The sequence below is a fragment of the Rattus norvegicus genome, chromosome 2 (assembly GCF_021556685.1).
Source record: "Rattus norvegicus strain SHRSP/BbbUtx chromosome 2, alternate assembly SHRSP_T2T, whole genome shotgun sequence".
In the NCBI taxonomy this organism is placed as follows: Eukaryota; Metazoa; Chordata; class Mammalia; order Rodentia; family Muridae; genus Rattus; species Rattus norvegicus.
Genome location: NC_141535.1, coordinates 4902261 through 4923694, shown reverse-complemented (window position 1 = coordinate 4923694; position 21434 = coordinate 4902261). Strand labels below are relative to the sequence as shown.

The 21434-nt window shown below is 41.2% G+C and overlaps 3 pseudogenes; 1 reads left to right on the top strand and 2 right to left on the bottom strand.

The window, feature by feature from the left end:
• Nucleotides 1-10744: 10744 nt before the first annotated feature.
• LOC148006623 (ubiquitin-conjugating enzyme E2 variant 1-like) lies at nucleotides 10745-11213 on the top strand (annotated as a pseudogene).
• Nucleotides 11214-18996: 7783 nt separating this feature from the next.
• LOC147995936 (5.8S ribosomal RNA) lies at nucleotides 18997-19141 on the bottom strand (annotated as a pseudogene).
• A 1078-nt stretch (nucleotides 19142-20219) lies between these two features.
• On the bottom strand, nucleotides 20220-21121 carry LOC147995935 (18S ribosomal RNA; annotated as a pseudogene; the record flags this gene model as incomplete).
• Between the last annotated feature and the right edge of the window lie 313 nt (nucleotides 21122-21434).

Here is a 21434-nt window from a genome sequence, read left to right as displayed (position 1 = left end):
TCCTTAGTCCCCTTTTCCTTTCTAGAACCTGGAAGATTCACCTCCTCCTTCTCATTCAATGATTGGCTTCTTTTCATCTTTATTACTCAATCAATTATATAAGGGAATTCCCGTACAATAATGTGTTCAAATTGAGTAGCTATGGAAAAAGATTTATTAATATGTCTGTAAAAGTTGGGACACAGTATCCCTGTATCATGGGAAAAAGAAAGAGTGGTAGAGAAAGATGCATTATGTCTTCCTCTGCCCTCTGTCAGTAAACATACCCAGACATTATCATGTATATTACACACACACGCACACACACACACACACACACACACACACACACACACACACACACACAAATACACAAAATAAGAGCAGTATGTGTTCACTCCTTCTTTAAAAAGGGAACAAGAATAGCCTTGGGAGGGAATAGGGAGGCAAAGTTTAGAACAGGGACAGAAGGAACACCCATTCAGAGCCTGCCCTACATGTGGCCCATACATATACAGCCACCAAACTAGATAAGATGGATGAAACAAAGAAGTGCAACCCGACAGGAACCGGATGTAGATCTCTCCTGAGAGACACAGCCAGAATACAGCAAATACATAGGCTAAGGCCAGCAGCAAACCACTGAACTGAGAACAGGACCCATGTTGAAGGAATCAGAAAAACGACTGGAAGAGCTTGAAGGGGCTCGAGACCCCATATGAACAACAATGCCAACCAACCAGAGCTTCCAGTGACTAAACCATTACCCTAAGACTATACATGAATTGACCCTGGGATCCCACCTCATAGGTAGCAATGAATAGCCTTGTAAGAGCACCAGTGGAAGGGGAAGCCCTTTGTCCTGTGAAGAATGAATACCTAGTGGACGTGATTGTTGGGGGGAGGGTGGTACTGGGGGGAGGATGGGGAGGGAAGCCCATATATAAGGGGCGGGGAGGGGTTAGGGGGATTTGGACCCAGAAACCGGCAAGGGGAATAACAATTGAAAGGTAAATAAGAAGTACTCAAGTTAATAAAGATAAAAAAAGAAGAGCAGTATGTGTTATCATAAAGCTAGGTTCTTCTATTTAAAGATTCTAAAGAGGAAACATATATTCTGACATACCCATGCCATACTTTACAGAGAAGATAAAACCAAGGACAAGGAATAGATGTATGTAAACTTATCTGTGGGTCCAATGTAGTTTTTAATATCAAATATAATCTAGAAATAGATTAAAGATAGTTTTTACCTTAGGGCCAAGGAATATTTCTTAGGACCAAATTGGCATTATCTAAGGATCCAACATGCCAATGTCTTCATTGGACATGAGGACAAAGGACCATTTTTCTTTCTAACATCCTACCTGTATAATTATGATAAATTACACATGAAATATCTTTTTTTCCTCTGCCTGTTCTTATGCCAAAATATCTGAAAAAGACTACTTAACAAATAAATGGCTTATTTGAAATTAGAGTTCATGATACAGCGCACAGGAGAAGTAATAATACACAGCTAGTAACCCACCCTCTATTGTCAGCAAGCAGAAAGAGGTGAATGCTGATGTTGCCTATACATAGGTGGAGTCTTTCCCCATTAATCAATGAAATTCAGAACCCACATTATAGATATTTCCTGAAGTTTGTCTCCTAGGTGATTTTAGATCCTGTCAAGTTGACAACAAAATTAATCACTGTGATGTGTATAAATAGCCATGAAAAGAATAAAATAAGAATTTGTGCTTTCAATATAAAGACCATGCCACAGATAGACGTGTTTCTTAAATTAAACTCTTTTCTAAAACCGAAAAAAGCCTGAAAGGTCAAAACTTTTATGCCTTCCAACTTTTCTAAAACATACAAGATTAAACTATCATATTTTTTTTATTTTTTTTATTTTTCATTTTCGGGGCTGGGTACCAAACACAGGGCCTTGAGCTTCCTAGGCAAGTGCTCTACCACTGAGCTAAATCCCCAACCCCAAACTATCATATTTTTAAGTAAATTTTATTGCAATGCAATGATAATTTCTCCATGTTACTTGATAAACCATAATTTTTTTTCTATTTTTGTGAGTGTAGTGTTTTTATTATCTACTGTTATTTGTAGAAATTTAGTGTTTACTTAGTGTGGATTTCTTTTGGTATAGGTGACTATAGAAACTAGAGGTTGCCATTCAAAGTCTTCTTCATTTCTTTCCTGCCTCATTTGTTATTTATCTATTTAAAGTTTTACTTCTTTAATTAAAAAATAAAATTACAGAAAATATATTTCAGTTATATTTTTTCTTCACATTGAAAACTACATAAATACCCCAAACCTATCTACAAATCCGTGTTTATGCTTTTTCTAGAACTCTATCTTTCCCTTTCTTAAGATTATAAAGCCTACCCAAAAATCAACTAAAAATAAACACAAAAGTAATAAGACAAAATAATACCCAAACATACAAAATAAGACAAGGTATACACAGCGACACACAAAGAATTGTAGAGGCAATAAGTGCTGCCCAACACTCCACGGCATGTTTTTTTTTCCTTTCTAGTGAGTGAAGTTGGTATACCATGATACTCCTTTGGAGTAAATCGGTTTTCACTTTGTCAGCAAGTTTCAATCACCAACAGCTTCTTGCCTGGGGATGAGACTTTGTATATATGTTTCCTTCTCAGTGCTAGCTTTTTAATCTGGTTTGAGCTTTCTCAGAACTTTTGCAAGCTGTCAGAGTTCCTATGACTTCATATGTGTATGATTGTGTTTTGAAAATACGGTTTCTTTGAAGCCATCACCTATCTCTGGCTCTTTCATTCTTTCTGCCTCCTCTTCCATACAGATGCCTGACATTTTAGGTAAGGGGTATGATAAAAAAATCTCACTTATGATAGAGAGCTCAAAATTCCATCACTATCTGAACTCTATATTAGTTCCCTTCAACTGAAAGAAAGCTTCTCTTACAAAGGCTGAACATGGCACTGATCTACAACTATAACAAAAGTATATTAGCAGGAGCCATTCATTTTATTGCTATGTTCCTTTAGAATAATAAAATTATTACTTTTCTCTAAATGTATATGAAAATACACACACATGTATATACATATATATATATACATATTTATACATGTACATATATACATGCATATATACATGTATATATTCTCAGGTTTGTGGCTAGTTTATCAGTGTCAGATATGAATTCTATCTCACACAGTGGGGCTCAAATACAATGTAAAAGAAAAGAGGTTGTTTATTCACACATTTATACCACTATTAAGTGAGTACATTTTTTTAACCAACTGACTGTTATAGATTATAGGACTTATATCTAAAATTTCTTCCCTTCCAGCATCATAAACTCTAGTCAATAAGAATGAAACATTTATCTGGGCTCTGGCTCTACTTCTCCATGTTTGACATTGTATGTTATCCTCTACACTATACATTTATGATCATGTTATAGATAGGAAATAATACCCAGAAAAATGGCCTGTGATGGGAGGGGTGATCTATGGTATCGTCTTTCATCAATGATTTAACAATATGCAAGGCATTCCTGGCCGAACGTTTTACATGGTGATATATGGTATCTATTTAGAACTTCATCTTTGATGACTCCATCTATCTTCCTTTCATATAATGTCTGTGTGTGTGTGTGTGTGTGTGTGTGTGTGTGTGTGTGTGTGTAGCTTAGGAAGGTTCTACAGTGGTAGTGTCCCAAATGTATGTTCAGGGGTGTTTATAGTTACTTGTCTGTCACAGTAGTCCCTATTAGAGCCTACCACCTCATCCCTGTCCCCCTTTAATCCTCTTATTAAGGTTGCTCTTTATCTCATTTAAACATCTTCTTCTTGAGATAAGTTTTCATAACAGAAGCTGTATCTTGAAAATTGGTTAAACTGACTATTCCTAGCACACAACAGCTATTTCTGCTTAACGTCCTTATTTTCTCACTGGTAGAATTAGAATTTTTTTAGTCGTCCTCCTTTTTACATAGCATACTGCTTGACTACTTTCTTTTGTCAACATGAAACAAACTAGGGTCATTTGGGAAGAGGAATCTTCAACTGGAAAAAAATGTGCCCAGTGCCAACTTTGGCAGGGTCTTCTTTCTTGTCAGTTTTTCATAAGGCAGAGAAAGGAAAGAGCATCGGGAGAGGATACAACTTTTCCTTACAAGATACAGGGATAAGACTTTGTCTTATGACATATTTAGGGTTGCTGTGTAATAATAAAAAAATTTACTTATCTGAGACTAAATTACCTTGCTACTGTAGCTGAACTGCCTAGAAACTGCAAGTTTCTGCCACTTAACACCTCGTCCTAAAACAGCAAAGGATTAAGTAAGTAGACTTTGTGCTATCTCAGCAGGAACTGCACAGATAGAACTTTCCACCAGCTAATCAGAAGTTACAGGAAAAGGGGGGTACTTTGAGACGTGATTATAATATTTATTACTAAGTTGTAAAACATTTCTTATGAAAGCTATCTAAGGGGAAAAGCAGAAATATCCTGAATGGGAAAAGGGAAAAATTCTCTTTCACATCTTTTTGTCCTCAGTACTTATACTACTTTCAGAATACAGGATCACATGTTAAAAAGTTCATCATACGTTCACACATAAAAGCAAATCATAAATGACATAGAAGTTTACAACTGAGAGTGTTTACATGCATAGCCATTAGGAGTAATTATCTAGTTAAACATCCACCACCTGTCACATCTTCACAGGTTCATAGAGAGTTGAAAACCATAACTAAGCTATTAGTGAAGTTTTGTATAGATGAACCCAGATGATATTTTATCTTCTTTTACCTATAATAAATTGTTAGTTCCCTTTACGTGACCTTAGTTAATTGTTTTGACAATCTCTTGGAATGTGTTCTGAGTAGTAGAAAGTATGGTTACTGTCTAAGAATCAATTACTTGGTGACACATGGGAGACTGACAGAATTCTCATTGCAGTTTTGACTATCAGAAAGGGATCTACTAGCAGTACTACTATTAAGAGAGCTTAATAATCACTGATATTTCAGTAATTCTTGTAGGATCATCCTTAAGAATTAAGAAGTCATCTATTTGTCTATATAGCATCACTGCAGGAGAGTACATCTTCATAGATCTGAAGCTATCTGCTCAAAAGGGGTGGGCTAGTACCTAATGATTGCTATATATGTTTAATAATAACAAGAAACATATATTAATATCAGGAATCTTTCCTAAAATGAATTATCTTGGGCTATGCCTATAAAGCAAAACTGTTGCAGATTATAATCTGAAGCATACCCCCTACTATGGCTTCTGACAAAAATGTTCCCAAAAGACTGGTTCCTGGGCCTTTTCCTTGTAAAGAATGAGTATTGGAATTAGGAATATTGTAGGGCCTCACCTTGGCAGTTTGTTTTGGTTTGTAGAAGATATCATGCTGAGAATGCCAAGGATAACAAACAATTAAGCAGTGTTTCTTCATGGCAGCTTTGGTTTCTATCTTCAAGTTTCTGCCTTCACTTTCCCTTATGATGATCTAATCTTAAGACAAAGTGTTTCTGTATTAAGTTGTAATTGGTTATGATGTTTTATCCTAGTAATAAAAATCAAGCTGCAGCCCATGGTTTCTGGTGCTCAAACTCAGGTATTGATGTAGTGTGGCAAGCCCTTTGTTGACTAAACCATCTTTTCGACATCAACCCTTAATATTTCTAAAAGATAGTATTTTCAGTATAAACAAAGTGCAGTTTTCAGTAAGGATATATCATAGGTCTGAAATTTTAATTAAAGGAACCTGGATATAACAAAACAACACACTTTAGCAAAATCTCTCCTGGTCAACTGCTATTCAACTGAGTGTGCATCTGTGAATTTGCAAGACAAAACAGTTGTCAAGGAGGTGTGGTATAGTGATTAGCATGCCAAACAAATTAGAAAGGGAAGGAGCAAAATGCTTGACTGGTTTGTTAGCTAAAATTAATTTGCATGGGGATTTTGTACATGACACACAGTGTCTTTACCTGTGAAAACTGAACAAATAGACAGAAATGTGATATAAATGTGTGTGTGTGTGTGTGTGTGTGTGTGTGTGTGTGTGTGTGTCTCAAATATCTTGAGTCACGGCTCCTCCTCCACATGTCTTGTACATTAGATGAATTGTTCATTATTATTTTTCTGGCAAGGAAGAAAGAAAAAACTCAGTGTGGCAGCACACAGCTGTACTTCCAGCATTCGAGAAGTAGGGACGCAAAGAACAGAAATTCAAGGTCATTTTCAATTACACAGTAAAATTAAAACCAACATAATGTTCATGAGATGCTGTTTCAACAATTTAAAGCTAGAAAATGTTGTGCTTTAGGAAGTGGATGGGGGCTGGAGATAAACTTCAGAGCAATGCATCCCTAGCATGTACTAGGCACTGATATACATTCTTTTATAACTTAACCAGATATAATGACTTGAGCTGTTCATCCCAGGACTCAGCATAAGATTTTATCATACATAAGGAGTTTGAGGCTTGCCTTACCCTAGCTCTTCTAAGAAAGGGCAAGTGTGTGTGTGTGTGTGTGTGTGTGTGTGTGTGTGTGTGACAGAGAGAGAGAGAGACAGAGAGAGAGAGCAAGAAGAGGAGGAGGGGAGGAGGGAGGCAGAGGAAGAGGAAGAATGAAGAAGGAGGAGGAGGAGAAGAAGAAGAGGAAGAGGAAGAGGAAGAAGAAGGAGAGGAGGAAGAAGAAGAGGAAGAAGGAGAAGAAGAGGAAAAGTCATGTGGAGTTTCATAGAATATGTATTCTCTTAGGTTTTAGATAAGCAACTGTTTTCAGTAGAGGCATTCTTTTCAGTTATATTTTGAATAGTAATTGATAACAGACTTGCTGTGAAAGAACAGCGTCAAGAAGAGAGTCCAAATAACAATTGCTATCATGTATGATTATTAGTTTGACATAGTTCCCACTACGACTATTGCATGATCAATTTAATATTATCATCACAGTGAACAGAGGAGGAATGTTACATCTCTAAGAATATGTAGATTTTCACAGTGATATATCTTTTAGACATCCACAGATGAAACACAGGTCTGTCAGAGACCAACTATGTTGATCACCATGTTACCTTGCAGCATTAGCTAGAGTATGCTTTGCTCAGTTTGAGTCTTCTCCTTTTAGATATCATTTCCAGTTCTTTCTATACTGAACTGGCCAGTGAATGCAGCAATATTTCAAATCACCGCTTCAGTTAGATCAGGTATCTGGAATTAGTCAGATGGATCAAGAGAAAAGAGACAACATTGATTGGTGACACTGGGAGGAAATCCTCAGTCTGACAGAGAAGATCAGTCATTTCAACTACTTGTACCCAGAGTTTTGAACTAGCAAAATTTCTGACTTTTTAGTTTATTTTTTCACAGGACACCTTTGTAAACATGTCAGTTAGATAAATGCTTGTTGGCTGCTTAAGCCTTAGCTGTGTAGATACAGTATGTCTAAACTTTTATTTCTGCTTGAACTTACTGTTTCCAAGAAGCCCAATCATGTCATGATACAAAAGAAAGAAATGAATTAACAATTTGAAGTAACATTTTAAATCAGTTGGAAACATTCTAAATTATGATTATCAAAACACAGTGATTTCTATTTAGGAGGAGACATTTGAAATTATGAAAAGTAAATAGCAATGGCCACATTCTAAAAGCTCTTAGTTGACATGGGGTAGGTTTTATTATCAGACCTTAGAAATAACAAATCTTGACTGTAAATATAATTTACCAAGTTTACAGAGAGTGAAAACAGCAGTCTTCAGAATTACTCAGAAGTGATGATAAGAGATAACCTAGTGTGGGAAAGAATGTGCTGCAGAAAGAAGAGAATTCAAATTTCTGTGCCCGCACTTTAAAACAGTCATGGTTGTATACAGCTATAACCCCAGTGCTATGATGACAGGGAAAGAATTTCTGGAGCTTGTGCACAGCAAGATAGCATCAGTATAAGTGAAAGGCTTTGAATTGAGAAAATTGTTTAGAAAGTTATAAAAGAGGATACTATTTAATTTCTCTGTCTACTGCTTGAACACATAGGCATGAAGACATAGACAGACACACAGACCGACACACACACACACACACACACACACACACACACACACACACGCACATGCACACGCACACGCACACCATATCACACACACTAATTCTTGGTGGTCATGTACTGAGGAATATTAAATCAAAAATTTATAACCTTGAACTCATGAAAATGTCCACTTGATCTTTATAATTGCCATTGATCATGAATACTATTTTGTGAACCATGAATCCACATATGTAAAATAAATCAGTTGTCAGAATAAAGAAAGGGCATGACATATTAATATTAGAAAATTTAAAAAACATTAGTTTATTATTTTTTAGGGTGTGTGTGTGTGTGTGTGTGTGTGTGTGTTTGTGCGTGTGTGTGTGTGCTGCATGTGTGTGTGTGTGCTGCATGTGTGTGTGTTCACGTAGGTCTTCTGATTCCACAGCATGTTTATAGGCCAGATGGCCAATTTCTGTAATGGGTCATTATCTATGGATTCCTATGTTTAAAATGAGGGTGTTAAGCTTGTTCTGCAAGTCATTTTTCCCTCTTGCTGGCCCAACATAATTGTCAAAATTTAAATGAATTTCTTATAGGCAATTGATGAAGGTTCTTTACTCATCATGCAGTTAGAAGTTCATATTGAAGCTCAGCAAGCCTCTGGAGTGAGAATTCCATTTTATGTCAGCATAGGAAACTTGGATATCTTTTGATAATGCTTATGACTAGTTGTATTAATATTCATAGAATGACCAAATTGTTTGATCCTTGAAGAAGTTACCATTAAATTGGAAGACAAAGAGCAAGAGCCAAATAAGTCCAGCAGCTACTGAGATGCATCACTGACTGAGCTGAGTCTGAGCAAACATCAAAGAAACAGTGAGCTGTACTGTAGCCTAAGTAATGATACAAGCAAAAGCACTAAAATTCCTTGAATGAGGCATATCGGTATGGGAAAAGCACTTCAACCTGGGACTTCACTTGACTTAGGCTGCATAAAAATCTACCTTCCAGAAATATACCTAACAATGAAGTTGCTCACCACATCTCACCTGCATGAAGCTGTATACGTATTAAACAATGGACTAAGACTCCATTCACATAACATTGTTTATAAACTTCTCTTTCATGATCAACTTCCATTCAAAAGTATTCAAGAGCATATCCACATACTGGAGGGAGAAATCTGTGTCAACTGGCCTGAGACAGTTTAGAATATATACTCAGTAAGTCGTATTGAATCCTCTGGAACAACTTTCAAGGGAAACAACCTGTTTAATGTCATATACCTAGTGATAATGAATATGCATTTGATTAAATCAAATGCATTATGGAAACTGATGTTCACAGTTAATTAAGGCTTGCCTAATCAAAAAAAGCCAATCAAAACAGAAATATCCACACTGAACTCTAAGTAAACAATCCCTACTTCTTGAGAGGTCCACAAGTTAAAGCTACACTGAATACCAGTGTTTCTCACTTTGCTTTTGAATAAAGTTTGTCACCTTGCTCTCTGTGACTTCTTGTAATAAGATGGAAACATCCTGGAAACACCTCACCTAGTCAGTAACCTCAGATAAAACTGATAAGAATCTTCTTCAAATAATGACACGAATTATGGAAGCTCCAAAAGAATTCTCCTGTTACTTTCTTGTAAGAACTTCTAAGAATGACACAAGCCATGTCTAATCTCATGCCTATTTAATGAAATCAGAAGTTATAAAAAAATTCATCCTAGTGTTGTTTTTTGTACCAATTTCAACTTTAAGATATTAAGTACAATCACATTGGAATTCCTTTTATCTCAGAAGTTTTGATAATGTCACCTACAGTTAAGCAAGAGGAGAATCATTAATGAATTTCTCTAAAATACATTTGCATGATAGATAAAATATTACCTCTAGAATGAGAATATTAGAAAAATGCTTGTTTCTGTGTTACTGGATGGAAAATGTAATTTATACCCCTTTGTCATTTTCAAAATGCAGATGTTCATAGTATACATATTAGATTATGTAGACTATTAATAATAATAAAAGTTTCTAACAATAATTGAAGAACAGAGCCAATACTCTGAGACAATAATTCTTCTGTCACCTTTAATGTATATAGTTTTTGCTATAGGTACACAATGATTTCTACATATGAAAATCTAAATGCACTACAGCTCATGCTTTCTGGTTTCAAGAAGTGAAAACTTCAGTAATAGCTTTTAACTTCAAAATCAAAATGAAAACAAAATGCCTGAACACAAAGAACAGAAGGAAAATAAAAGAAAGGAAGGAAGAAAGCATGGAAGGGAGGAACAAAGGAAGGAAGGAAGGGAACAAGGAAGAAACAGGAAGAGATTTGGTAAGTTGCTCATTTGACAGGCTACATGCCAGTATGGAAGACACCCTTGGATGAGTTCCAAAACTGTACAAGATCAGGCGTGGTTGTTCGTATCTATAATTTATTGATGAATCTCAGACATTCAAAGTCATCACTGGATACATAGTGATCTTCAGGAAAGTCTGGGGTTTATGAGACCCTGTGGTACAAAGAGAGAGAGAGAGAGAGAGAGAGAGAGAGAGAGAGAGAGAGAGAGAGAGAGAGAGAGAGAGAGAGAAAGAGAGACAGAGAGAGAAAGAGAGACAGAGACAGAGACAGAGACAGAGACAGAGAAGGAAGGAGCTAGGGACCTAGGGGTAGAGGAAGAAAGGAAGGACTGACTTCGAGCGATAGCGACGCAAGATGGCAGCCACCACAGGCTCGGGAGTAAAAGTCCTTCGAGATTTCCGACTGTTGGAAGAGCTGGAAGAAGGCCAGAAAGGAGTAGGCGAAAGCACAGTTAGCTAGGGTCTGGAGGACAATGCGGACATGACACTCACAAGATGGACAGACATGATAATTGGACCTCCACGAACAATTTATAAAAACCAAATATGCAGCCTTAAGATAGAGTGTGGGCCACTCTAGTATCCAGAAGCATCCCAGTCTGTGAGATTTGTAACAAGAGTCAATATGAACGGCGTGAGCAGTTCCAATGGAGTGGTGGATCCACGAGCCATGGCAGTGCTGGCAAAGTGACAGAATTCCCACAGCATCAAAGTCATCCTCCAGGAACTGAGGCGCTTGATGATGTCACAAGAGAACATGACGCTGCCACAGCCACCAGAAGGACAGAGTTACAGCCATTAGTCACCAAGGCCCGGGCCTCCCTTCCCCATCCAACCCAAATCTTCATTTTCCACAGTAGTGAATTTTCTAGATCCGTCTGTAGACCTCAAAGTACTGGAGAGGAAGCCTCACTTAGACTTCATCCTGAGACACTGCTCTGATACTAACTTCTTGTCCATTTGAAATACCTAAGTTGTGCTGTGTAACATCATCTGTCGAGTATAACCGCTGTCTGCCTGGTTGAACTTATGGGATCAATAAGGTGTGTTGAAATCGGTTTCCTTTGGGAGCTGTGGGCACAGCTAATGCAACTGTGGACAGACACGTCTCACACATTCACCTGCTGCTGGCACTTGGCCTGGGTATGTCTTTGCCCTCCCCGCCCACTGCCACAACTGTGTTGTGGCCCATAGAATAGATGGGGAGGTTTCAGGTAGCAGCCGTGGGACTGACCACCACTAGGCTTGGGATGCTCTGGCTGTACCCATGCTTTCTTAAGTCTAAGTGATTGCCCCATCCAAGCCATGGTCCCCACTCCTCCACTCCCACACTTGGTCAAAGCTTAGATTGTAACCTCCCCTCCCCTGAAATTGGCCGCGGGTGAGGAATTCAGAGCTTTCAGTCTCCCCACCTTTATCAAGGGGTGCTGCTTTACCCTCCTCAAGTCCCTTGTTGCCCATCACCACCAAACACTTGCTGTGGCCAGAAGCCATCAGATGAGGTTGCAAAACCCTGGCCTCCCTCCCTTAGCTCTGGACCACACTTGTTCACCTGCCACCAGCCCGGGAAGGGAGCACTGGGTCCGTGGCCCTGCCACCACCATCAGCTCTTGAGCTTTAAGCTCAGGTCTAGAGGTGGACAGAGCAGCCACAGGGTGACTTAGATGGGCCACCGCTCAGAGTCCTTGGATATATGCCTAGCGAAAGGCCATGGATAGAGTCCTCGGTGCACATGGTTCTGTGTTGTTTCCTTTTCCCATAATTGCTTTGTTTTTATAAGTTGAAGAGGTTTGAACAGGGCTCTCAGTCACCCTGATCACCCATCCGGTCTGGAGTGGAGTCTGACCGCTTGAACACAAGGCCCTGACTCTGCCAACTCGGGTTTCAGTGTTGCTCCTCAGACCCTGTGCAGGGATCCGGAGGAGCTCTGTGTCACTATGTTCACAGATCGTTTGCAGATAGGTGGGCCTGGCTCCTGGCTCATTGACAAGCTCCCCAATCTGTTCAGGACCACTAAATGTTGAAATGTGGATGCATACTGAAATAAAGGCAGTTCGAGGTGTTGCAAAGGGAAAAAAAAAAAGGACTGAGCAAATGAAACACTGGTGATTCTTTCTTAGTCCATTCCAGCCTCAATAAGTTCCAAATTTTTCAAACTAGCCATATGTACAGCAAAATTCAAAAAGACAATGATAATAACCACATGGCAGTCACCTGGGGAGGGAATTTGCTCACAGTGGTAGAATGTAAATGAGCTGAGTTGATAGTATAAGAGTAACGCAAATCCTCAACTGATTGATTTGAAGTATCTTTTCCCACATATGAGCTTACTTTAATGAGAGGAATGGTGGACATGTCAACCTTTAATGAAGTACAATTTTTTAAGCCTTCTCTATTCCTATTTTCAGTCATGGCGATTTCATGCAGGATTTTCTAATAGTATATATCAGTATGATATCATCTTACTAAAATCAATTGGAAATACAGTCCAAATTTTTGAATCCCAATTAATTAAAGATGAATATTTAAACAAAATTGTTTGTATCAAATTCGACAAAGTTGTTTTCGTGAATAAGAAAGGCACACAGAACTAAACCCTTAACAAAAATTAAAATCAGGACCCATAGAAAAGCTTCATGGGTTTTCCTTGGTCTCTAATAGAGTACCTAAGTTCAGTGTCCAGTATCTATACTTGGTGGGTCATTACTACTTGTCAATCGAGCTCTGGAAATTGGGTACCCTCTCCTACATTTTTCAAGTATCTGTACTCATTTGTGCACACATGTACAGACGCATGAAGCAAATATTTAAAACCGCTTTTAAATATGAAAAACTAAAAAAAGTCAAAAAGAAAATGAAGGACAAAGAACAAAGATTTGAATATAAGTCATGTTAATACTGTACATATCTATAAAAAAAGTCATTTAACATAACCTTGAAACAGCATAATTCAGAGAGTTAAAATGCACATGCACAGATGGGTAAAGCCACACAGTTACAGGCATGCACCACACACTCACATCCACCAACATTCTTACAACACACAACACCACAGATACATAGAAAATGGTTAAGGGACTGCAGGGTAATTCTTAATTAGCTGTTGTCACCCAGTATGTATCTTATATACTGATAATAACCAAGAAAAGATTAAGCTGAAGAGAGTTTATCCATAGTTTTAACTTTTGTTATATTTTAATTTAATTAAAATGCTTTTGTAATTTTACATAAAATATGCAGATTCGTGGGATTCTAGAATCACCCAGGACAAAAACATTTCAGCATGTCTGAGAGAGAGAGACATCAGACTGGAAGAGTTCTCGTGCAAAGGCCCTCCAGCCAGAAGCTGGAACCCAGATGCCCTTCAACAGAGGAATGGATACAGAAAATGTGGCATATTTACACAATGAAGTACTACTCAGCTTTTAAAACAATGACTTCATGAAATTCCTAAGCAAATGGATAAAACTAGGAAATATCATCCTGAGTGAATTAACACAGTTAGTATATACTAGTCCAAGGCTTTGAATACCTAAGATACAATTCATAGACCATATGATGCTCAAGAAGTAGGAAGAACAAAATGTGTACACTTCAGTCCTTTCTAGAAGGGGGAACAAAACACTCAAGAGGGAGGGGAATATAGGGACACAGAGTGGACCAGAGACTTAAGGAAAGGCCATCTAGATGCTGCCCCATCTGGGGATCTATCACATATGCAGCCACCAAACCTAGTCAGTATTGCTGATGCCAAGAATTTCTTATTGATGGGAGCTTGATGTGGATGTCTCCTGAGAGACTCTGCCAGAACCTCACTGATATAGACAAGCATGCTTGAAGCCAACCATCGAACTCCATGGGGACTCCAATGAAGGAGTGAAGGAAGAGCTGAAATGGTTTGCAAACCCATAGGAAGAACAACAATATCAACCAACTAGACTTACCAGTGCTCCCAGGGATTAAACTACTAACCAAATAGTTCTCATGTAAAAGCCTATTGCTTCAGTTGCATATGGAGCAGAGGATGGCATTGTCTGGCATCAATAGGAGGAGAAGCCCTTGGTCCTGTGAATGTTCCTTTCTCCAGTGCAGGGCAATGGTATGCTATTGAGGTGTGAGTGGGTGGATGGGAGGAAAAGCATCCTCATGGAAGCAGGGGGTGGGTTGTGGGAGAGTGGGTAACTGGGCAAGGGAATAACATTTGCAATGTAAATATATAAAATATCAAATTAAAAAATGTTACCACTGCTCTTAATAACCCTATATAAGTTTTTAAAATCCACTTGCAAAATTCTTACTAAGTCTGTTTTGTGTTCACACATGGACTATGATGGATTAACACCATATCTGGGAATATCTTCTCAATATTAGACATAACATCTGAATATGTGATTATTTATATCCATTTATTGTTAAAGAAGAATCCGGTGCCAAAGAAAATTTCCTCTTTTTGACTAGCATGGAAATTATATTCAAAATAAGCTAATAAAATAAAGGATACCTGAGTGTATACACATTCACATTCATATTCATATATATGAATATGTTTGTATATATGTATACATGATGTAGGCCTCCTTCACAGGGCATCTAGGCCTTAACAGTTCCCTCAGGCCTACACATTGCATCTAGGCCTTCATGTTTTTCCTAGACCTTTAACAGCCAGCAGCTTTGCCCTCTGAGCCATCAGTCTACAGAGGAAGTCATAGAGAAACCCTGTCTGAAAAACTAGGGGAGGGAGACAAACAGATTAACAGATATATTTCTCTCTCTCTCTCTCTCTCTCTCTCTCTCTCTCTCTCTCTCTCTATCTATCTCTCTCTCTCTCTCTCTCTCTCTCTCTGTGTGTGTGTGTGTGTGTGTGTGTGTGTGTGTGTGTGTGTGTGTTCAACTGAGGAGGCACTGGCAAATAAATGTTTTCCCCTTCTCTGTAAGCCAGTCCACCCCAATACTGCCTTCCCTTTTCCTTAGTTTGTATGGTTTATTCCAAGTTAATTGTATCTGTTTCTTTAATCTTCTTCATTTCTTTAGTTGAGTCAGGGGTCTTTGCACATAAGCCCTAGAAATCAGTACCTGGATCAGGTCTGCAGCCTGCTCACAGGGTTCTAACCACCTCCACCACTCAAGTGATGCAATTAAAGACATGCGGCACCACACCTGACTTCTTTTCACTGCACATTTACTTTAGTTGCAAGGTTCATTCAGGTCTGAGAGTGGAGGGAGGGAAGGAGGGAAGAGAGTCAGAGAGTGACAGAGAAACAGTGACAGAGAAGGAAAATTGTAGGTTATTGTTCCTTCTCTTCAATCACTGTCTGTTGTTTGCCATCTTGGCAACCATGCCCCGAAACCCTACCCTGGGTAAGATCGAGCATAATGGCAACAACCATATAATTCCTGATTAGTGGCACTGAACACCTCAGTCATCACTATCTGTGGAGAATTGTAAGGGGGCTCCTCTGATCTAGAGAGTAGTACCCTTGAATGAAATGAGAAGCACAACAAGCATTATTTGTTTTGAAATATAAGACGTGGAAAGATCTACATGTGTGGATTTACAGACAGAAAGACAGAGAGACAGATAGACACACAGACAGACAGACAGACAGGACGGACAAGACAGAACAGGACAGGACAGAACGGGACAGGAATGGAGAAAAAAAACAAGAACACAAACAAAAACTCATAATGGAAGTCCGGTTCCAACTAGTCTCTGTCTGCACTGTCGCTCTAATGTTGGTGGTCCAGCTTATAAAAGCTTATACATGGATGGTTTTGGGAAATGCTGCTGGGTGTTCGGTTCAGGTCCAGGATTATTGCAGGTAACTAGACAACAAAGAAAGCAGTAGACTGACTTCTACAGTGTTTGTTTTCTGAGTGTGTTATCACACAGAAGAACCTACCAGAATATGTAATGAATTCCGGCAGTAACAGCAGAAACAACCAATGAGAAAGTGTCCTTATAATATTAGTAACTGCAACAAAATGGCAGACTAGTTAGGTAACAGTTACCTAGCCATTAACTAATCTGACATAGGCCTTCTTCACATTGCATCTACATAGGCCTTCCTATCTTCCTCTCCAGTGCTGAGACCAAAGAGAGATCAAAGTCAGGCATCACCGTGGGTGCCTTCCTTTTCATTTTTTTCTTTCATCCTAGGAAGTGTGTGTGTGTGTGTGTGTGTGTGTGTGTGTGTGTGTGTAGAGAGGGGGGGGGAGAGGGAGAAGGAGAAGGAGAGGGGCAGAGGGAGAGAGAAAGAGGGAGCTTTAAAATCAGCACTCAAGACTTTGTTCTTCCTATCCCTATCCAAATCCCCCCAAACAGCAGTAAAGCCACCAGCACCAGAGACAGAGGAAGATGAAATCTCTAGTCTGAAAAACTAGAGGAGGGAGATAAACAGATCTCTCTCTCTCTCTCTCTCTCTCTCTCTCTCTCTCTCTCTCTCTCTCTCTCTCTGTCTTCCTCATAATTTGTTAAAGTGTTCCCTTTGTGCTGTGTGGATTCTACTTTATTAAACAAGTTTCACATCGTACTAGCTCCTAAGAGGAGTCAACAGTCTCTTTGTGTGCAGGCAGTTGTTCCCTGCTTTAAATATTTTTTGGTGTTTGTTTGTTTGTTTGTTTCAAAACCCAGGGCCTGCCTTCGTTCAACAGATCCAAACCCAGTACTCCAAGGGAAAAATGGAGTCAAGTCCGAAGTCACTGGCATTTAAGTCATCTGCCATTGACAGTCATAGGAGATGGGAATATCATGCTTTCTCCAATGGAGATTCACCTGGGTATGCATCAACGACATATAAGGACAGGCTTGGGGTACAACGGGGTGGTGGATGGGGAGGAAGGATCTGGAAAGAGCTTTGCGATGGGAAACTATGATCAGAATGTTGCATAGAAAACAAAATTTGTACTTTAAAAAAAAAAAAGCTCCCAATATCTATCCAAAAAGAAAAGGAAAAAAAAAAACCAACATCACAACTTTACTAACTGCAAATGTTCAATCTCCCTGTATCCAACCACTCCACTCCGAGATAGGTAGATGATAGTTTGCACTTCTGTCCCAGTTGTGCTATCGAGGTCAATAAAAGGGGAACCACCTCTGTGGTTATGTTTTACACACACGAAATGAAATAAAAGGAGTGGATACACGTGCCTGGCATTTTAAGATGCTCAGTTTCTTTGCAAGGTTCATTTTGTTTCATTCTTTTAAAGGTTTATTTATTTATTTTCATTTATATGAGTACACTAAAGCCCTTTTCATATACACACACGGCAGTAGAGTACACGGGATATCCCTTTGCAGAGGGTTGTGAGCCACTATATGGTTTCTGTGGAATGAAACTCAGGACCTCTGGAAGAACAGAGCAGTGAGTGCTCTTAACCTCGGAGCCATCTCTCCAGCCCTTCACAAGCTTTATTTAACTAAACATTAATCATGAATCAGAAATGCCAAATCCTGTAAATATGGTTCAGATTCAGCCTTACTTAGAAATCCAGATTTAACAGGGTGAGGCTAGGATTTGAGAGTGAGCAAAGGGAGTCTTCCTCTTTCCCTGAGGGTGTGCTATCAATTCCATTACCATTTCCAAACAGCTGGGTGTGAGTCTAAGGTTTTCTTCAGTCATTTGCCCTGAGCGAGAGCACTGAAAGGACAGCAAGGGATCAGACATTCACACTGAAATCATCACTCACTGATTTCAGGCAGAAAACTTGCCCCACCCCCCTAAAGAGGCACTGCCTGGCTCAGCACTGAAGCAAAGCATGCTAGGGCAGAAGCAGTATTTCCCTGACAGACCTTCAGGGACATGCATATTCTCCAGCCCACCCCACCCCCTCTTAGCTAGCTCCTGTCCACCCCTTCCCCTTCCCCCACATACAGGCAGTAGGCCTCCTGTGTGTGCGTGGTGGTGGTGATGGTGGGGAAATGGAAATATCTCTTGAGAGAGAGTTCGGGTCTCCCAAACAAATAAATAACTAGAAACTTCATTTATTTACTTTATTTCATTGAGCATACAGTGGAAGAGGGAAAAGGAACAGGGAAACTAGGCCAACTGGTCGAGCTCCTTCCATTTTGTTTCAAAAAGGAAAAGTCAAAGAAACAACACTACCTGGTTTTCGTGAAAGAAACAGAATGGTAAAAGTTGAAACATCGGCTCGCCACTTAATACTTTGGCTTTTAATAAAAGGGGCAACAGATCTACCTCCTATTTGGTAAAAAAGAGAATAAAAACCCACAAAAACGTTCTGTCAGCCAACTTCCCTTTTAACCTCTGTTAAACAGGAAGACTGGTTTCTTTAAACATCATTTTAAATACTTAAATATGTATTTGTGTGTGTGTGTGTGTGTGTGTGTGTGTGTGTGTGTGTCTGTGTGTGTGTCTGTGTGTGACTGTCTGACTGGCCAGTCACCGACAGGGGGGGCATCACCCACCAACCCTACCCCATTTCCCACCCGGGCGCCCTCACCGCACCCCGCGCCCACTGCCGGAGCGCCCGCCGACCCCCCCCCCCCATTGGGAGGAGCGGGGACAGCGACAGCGGGACGCGTGGAGGGGGAAGAAAGTCGCGTGGGTGGAGAGGTCGGGAGGAACGGGAACTTGTACAATTCCCTTTCTGGGAGGGGGTCTTTCACGTTCATAGTTTCCAGGATCAATGTGTCCTGCAGTTCACATTAATTCTCGAAGCTAGCTGCATTCTTCATTGACGCACGAGCCAAGTGATCCACCGCTAAGAGTCTTATCGGTATCTGGGGTGTGAACGGACTCCTATGGGTGCTAACAACAGCACCAGCTCCCCCGCCCGCCCCTGCTGCACTGGAAGAGAGGGGCCAACTGGGAGGCGGCTCCACCTCAGGCCGGCCAGCGGGAAATTAAAGGATACATGTGAAAAGAAAAAAAAAGACAGGGTCGGAACGGAAATGTGGGACACACGGGACATGGTACGCCGCGAACCCAACACCCAGCGGCGGCCAGCCAATGGGCGGGCAAGTCGGGCGCTCGGGCCGGGACCCCACGGGCACCCAGAGGGTGCCCGCGACATGGCCCCCCGACCGCTGTCTCTGGAAGCGCTGGCGGCAGGAGAGTGCCCGCTGAGTCTCAGGGAGCACCAGGTGGAGGGAGGAAACGGGAAGCCCTCCTGCGGACGGACGACCAACGGGCTGGAGGGCGACCCCTCCACCGGGGTCTTTAAACTTCCCTGCTGGAACAGGACAGTTAGGTACCCAGACAGGAGCGGGGCTGACACGTGAGGCCCAAAAGGCTGGGCGGGTTGCGAGAGCCCACCCGTGGCACAGGGACCCCCTGCATGCAACAGAGACACCCTGGCACCTTCAGAGCGGGAGAGATGTGGCGGAGGGGCGGTAGGTGCTGTGAGGAGAGTGAGCAGGTCCGGGCCACCGTGTACCGCCCGCCCCCCCCCCCCCCCCGCCAGTGCACAGGAGATGAGATCACGGAGGCGGTCCAGAAAGAGGCACAATGACCTCGGTATGCCGAGGGCCTTGGCTGGCCAGCAGGCAAGGGAGGTGCTGGCGGCAGAAGCAGCAGTGGTGGAGGCAGAGGCTGGCACATGGAGGCAAGGATGTAGGCAGAAGAGCAAGGGAGAGAGAGAGAATGGAGGAGGTCCCCGGAAGGACCAGACCTGACACCCTCCCCGCACCGCTCCTTAACGACCCCCGCCTTTCCCGGAAAAGCTCACTTGGCTGGCTGCCAAAGCACAGGCCAAGAATGCAACCAGGACCCGGGGACACGCCTCCCAGTGAGAGGAGGGACTCACACAGGTCCAAGAAAGGACCAGACACCCCCTCGGCCTTCTCCATTAATGATCCTTCCGCCAGTTCACCTACAGAAACCTGGTTATGACTTTTACTTCCTCTAGATAGTCAAGTACAACCTTCTTCTCAGCCCTCCGACAGGGCCATGGGCTGATCAGGCCTCACTAAACCATCCAATCGGTAGTAGCGAAGGGTGGTGTGTACAAAGGGCAGGGACTTAATCAACGCAAGCTTATGATTGGCACTTACTGGGAATTCCTCGTTCAAGAGGAATAATTGCAATCCCCGATCTCCATCACCAATGCAGTTCAATGGGTTACCCGCGCCTGCCTGCATAGGGTAGGCACAAGCTGAGCCAGTCAGTGTGGCGCTAATGCAGCCACGGACATCTAAGGGCATCACAGACCTGTTATTGCTCAATCTCAGGTGGCTGAACACCACTTGTCCCTCTAAGAAGTTGGGGGACGCCGACCGCTCAGGGGGTCGCGTAACTAGTTAGCATGCCAGAGTCTTCTTCCTTATCGGAATTAACCAGACATATCGCTCCTCCAACTAAGAACAGCCATGAACCACCACCCACGGAATCGAGAAAGACCTATCAATCTGTCAATCCTGTCTGTGTCCAGGCCGGGTGAGGATTCCCGTGTTGAGTCAAATTAAGCTGCAGGCTCCACTCTTGGTGGTGTCTTTCCGTCAATTCCTTTAAGTTTTAGCTTTGCAACCATACTCCACTGGAACCCAAAGACTTTGGTTTCCCAGAAGATGCTTGTCTATCATGGGAATAACGCCACCACGAACCCAGGCGGCATCTGTTTAGTTATGTACCCCCATTTGTTTTTCTTTTTCTTTCTCCATTTCTCTTTCTTTTTCTTTCATTGGGGGAGGGGATTTTTTTAATTCACATTTTAAATATCCCCTTTCCTGATTTGTCCTCTAGAAACCAGCTATTATTTCCCCTCATGCCTCCTGTTCTATGAGGGCAGTTCCTTTGTCACCCACTCACTCCTTCCAACCTACCCATTCTGACAGTTCCCTACACTGGGGCATCAAGCCTTGACAGGACCAAGGGCATTTGCTCCCATTGGTGCCTGAAAAGGACATCCTCTGCTTCATATGCAGATGAAGCCATAGGCTCATCCTTGTGTGTTCTTGGGATGGTTGTTTAGTCCATGGAAGATCGAGGGCAGGGGTTTGGTTGGTTGATATTGTTCTTCTTATGGGGTGGCAAACCCCTTCAACTACTTCAGTTCTTTCTGTAAC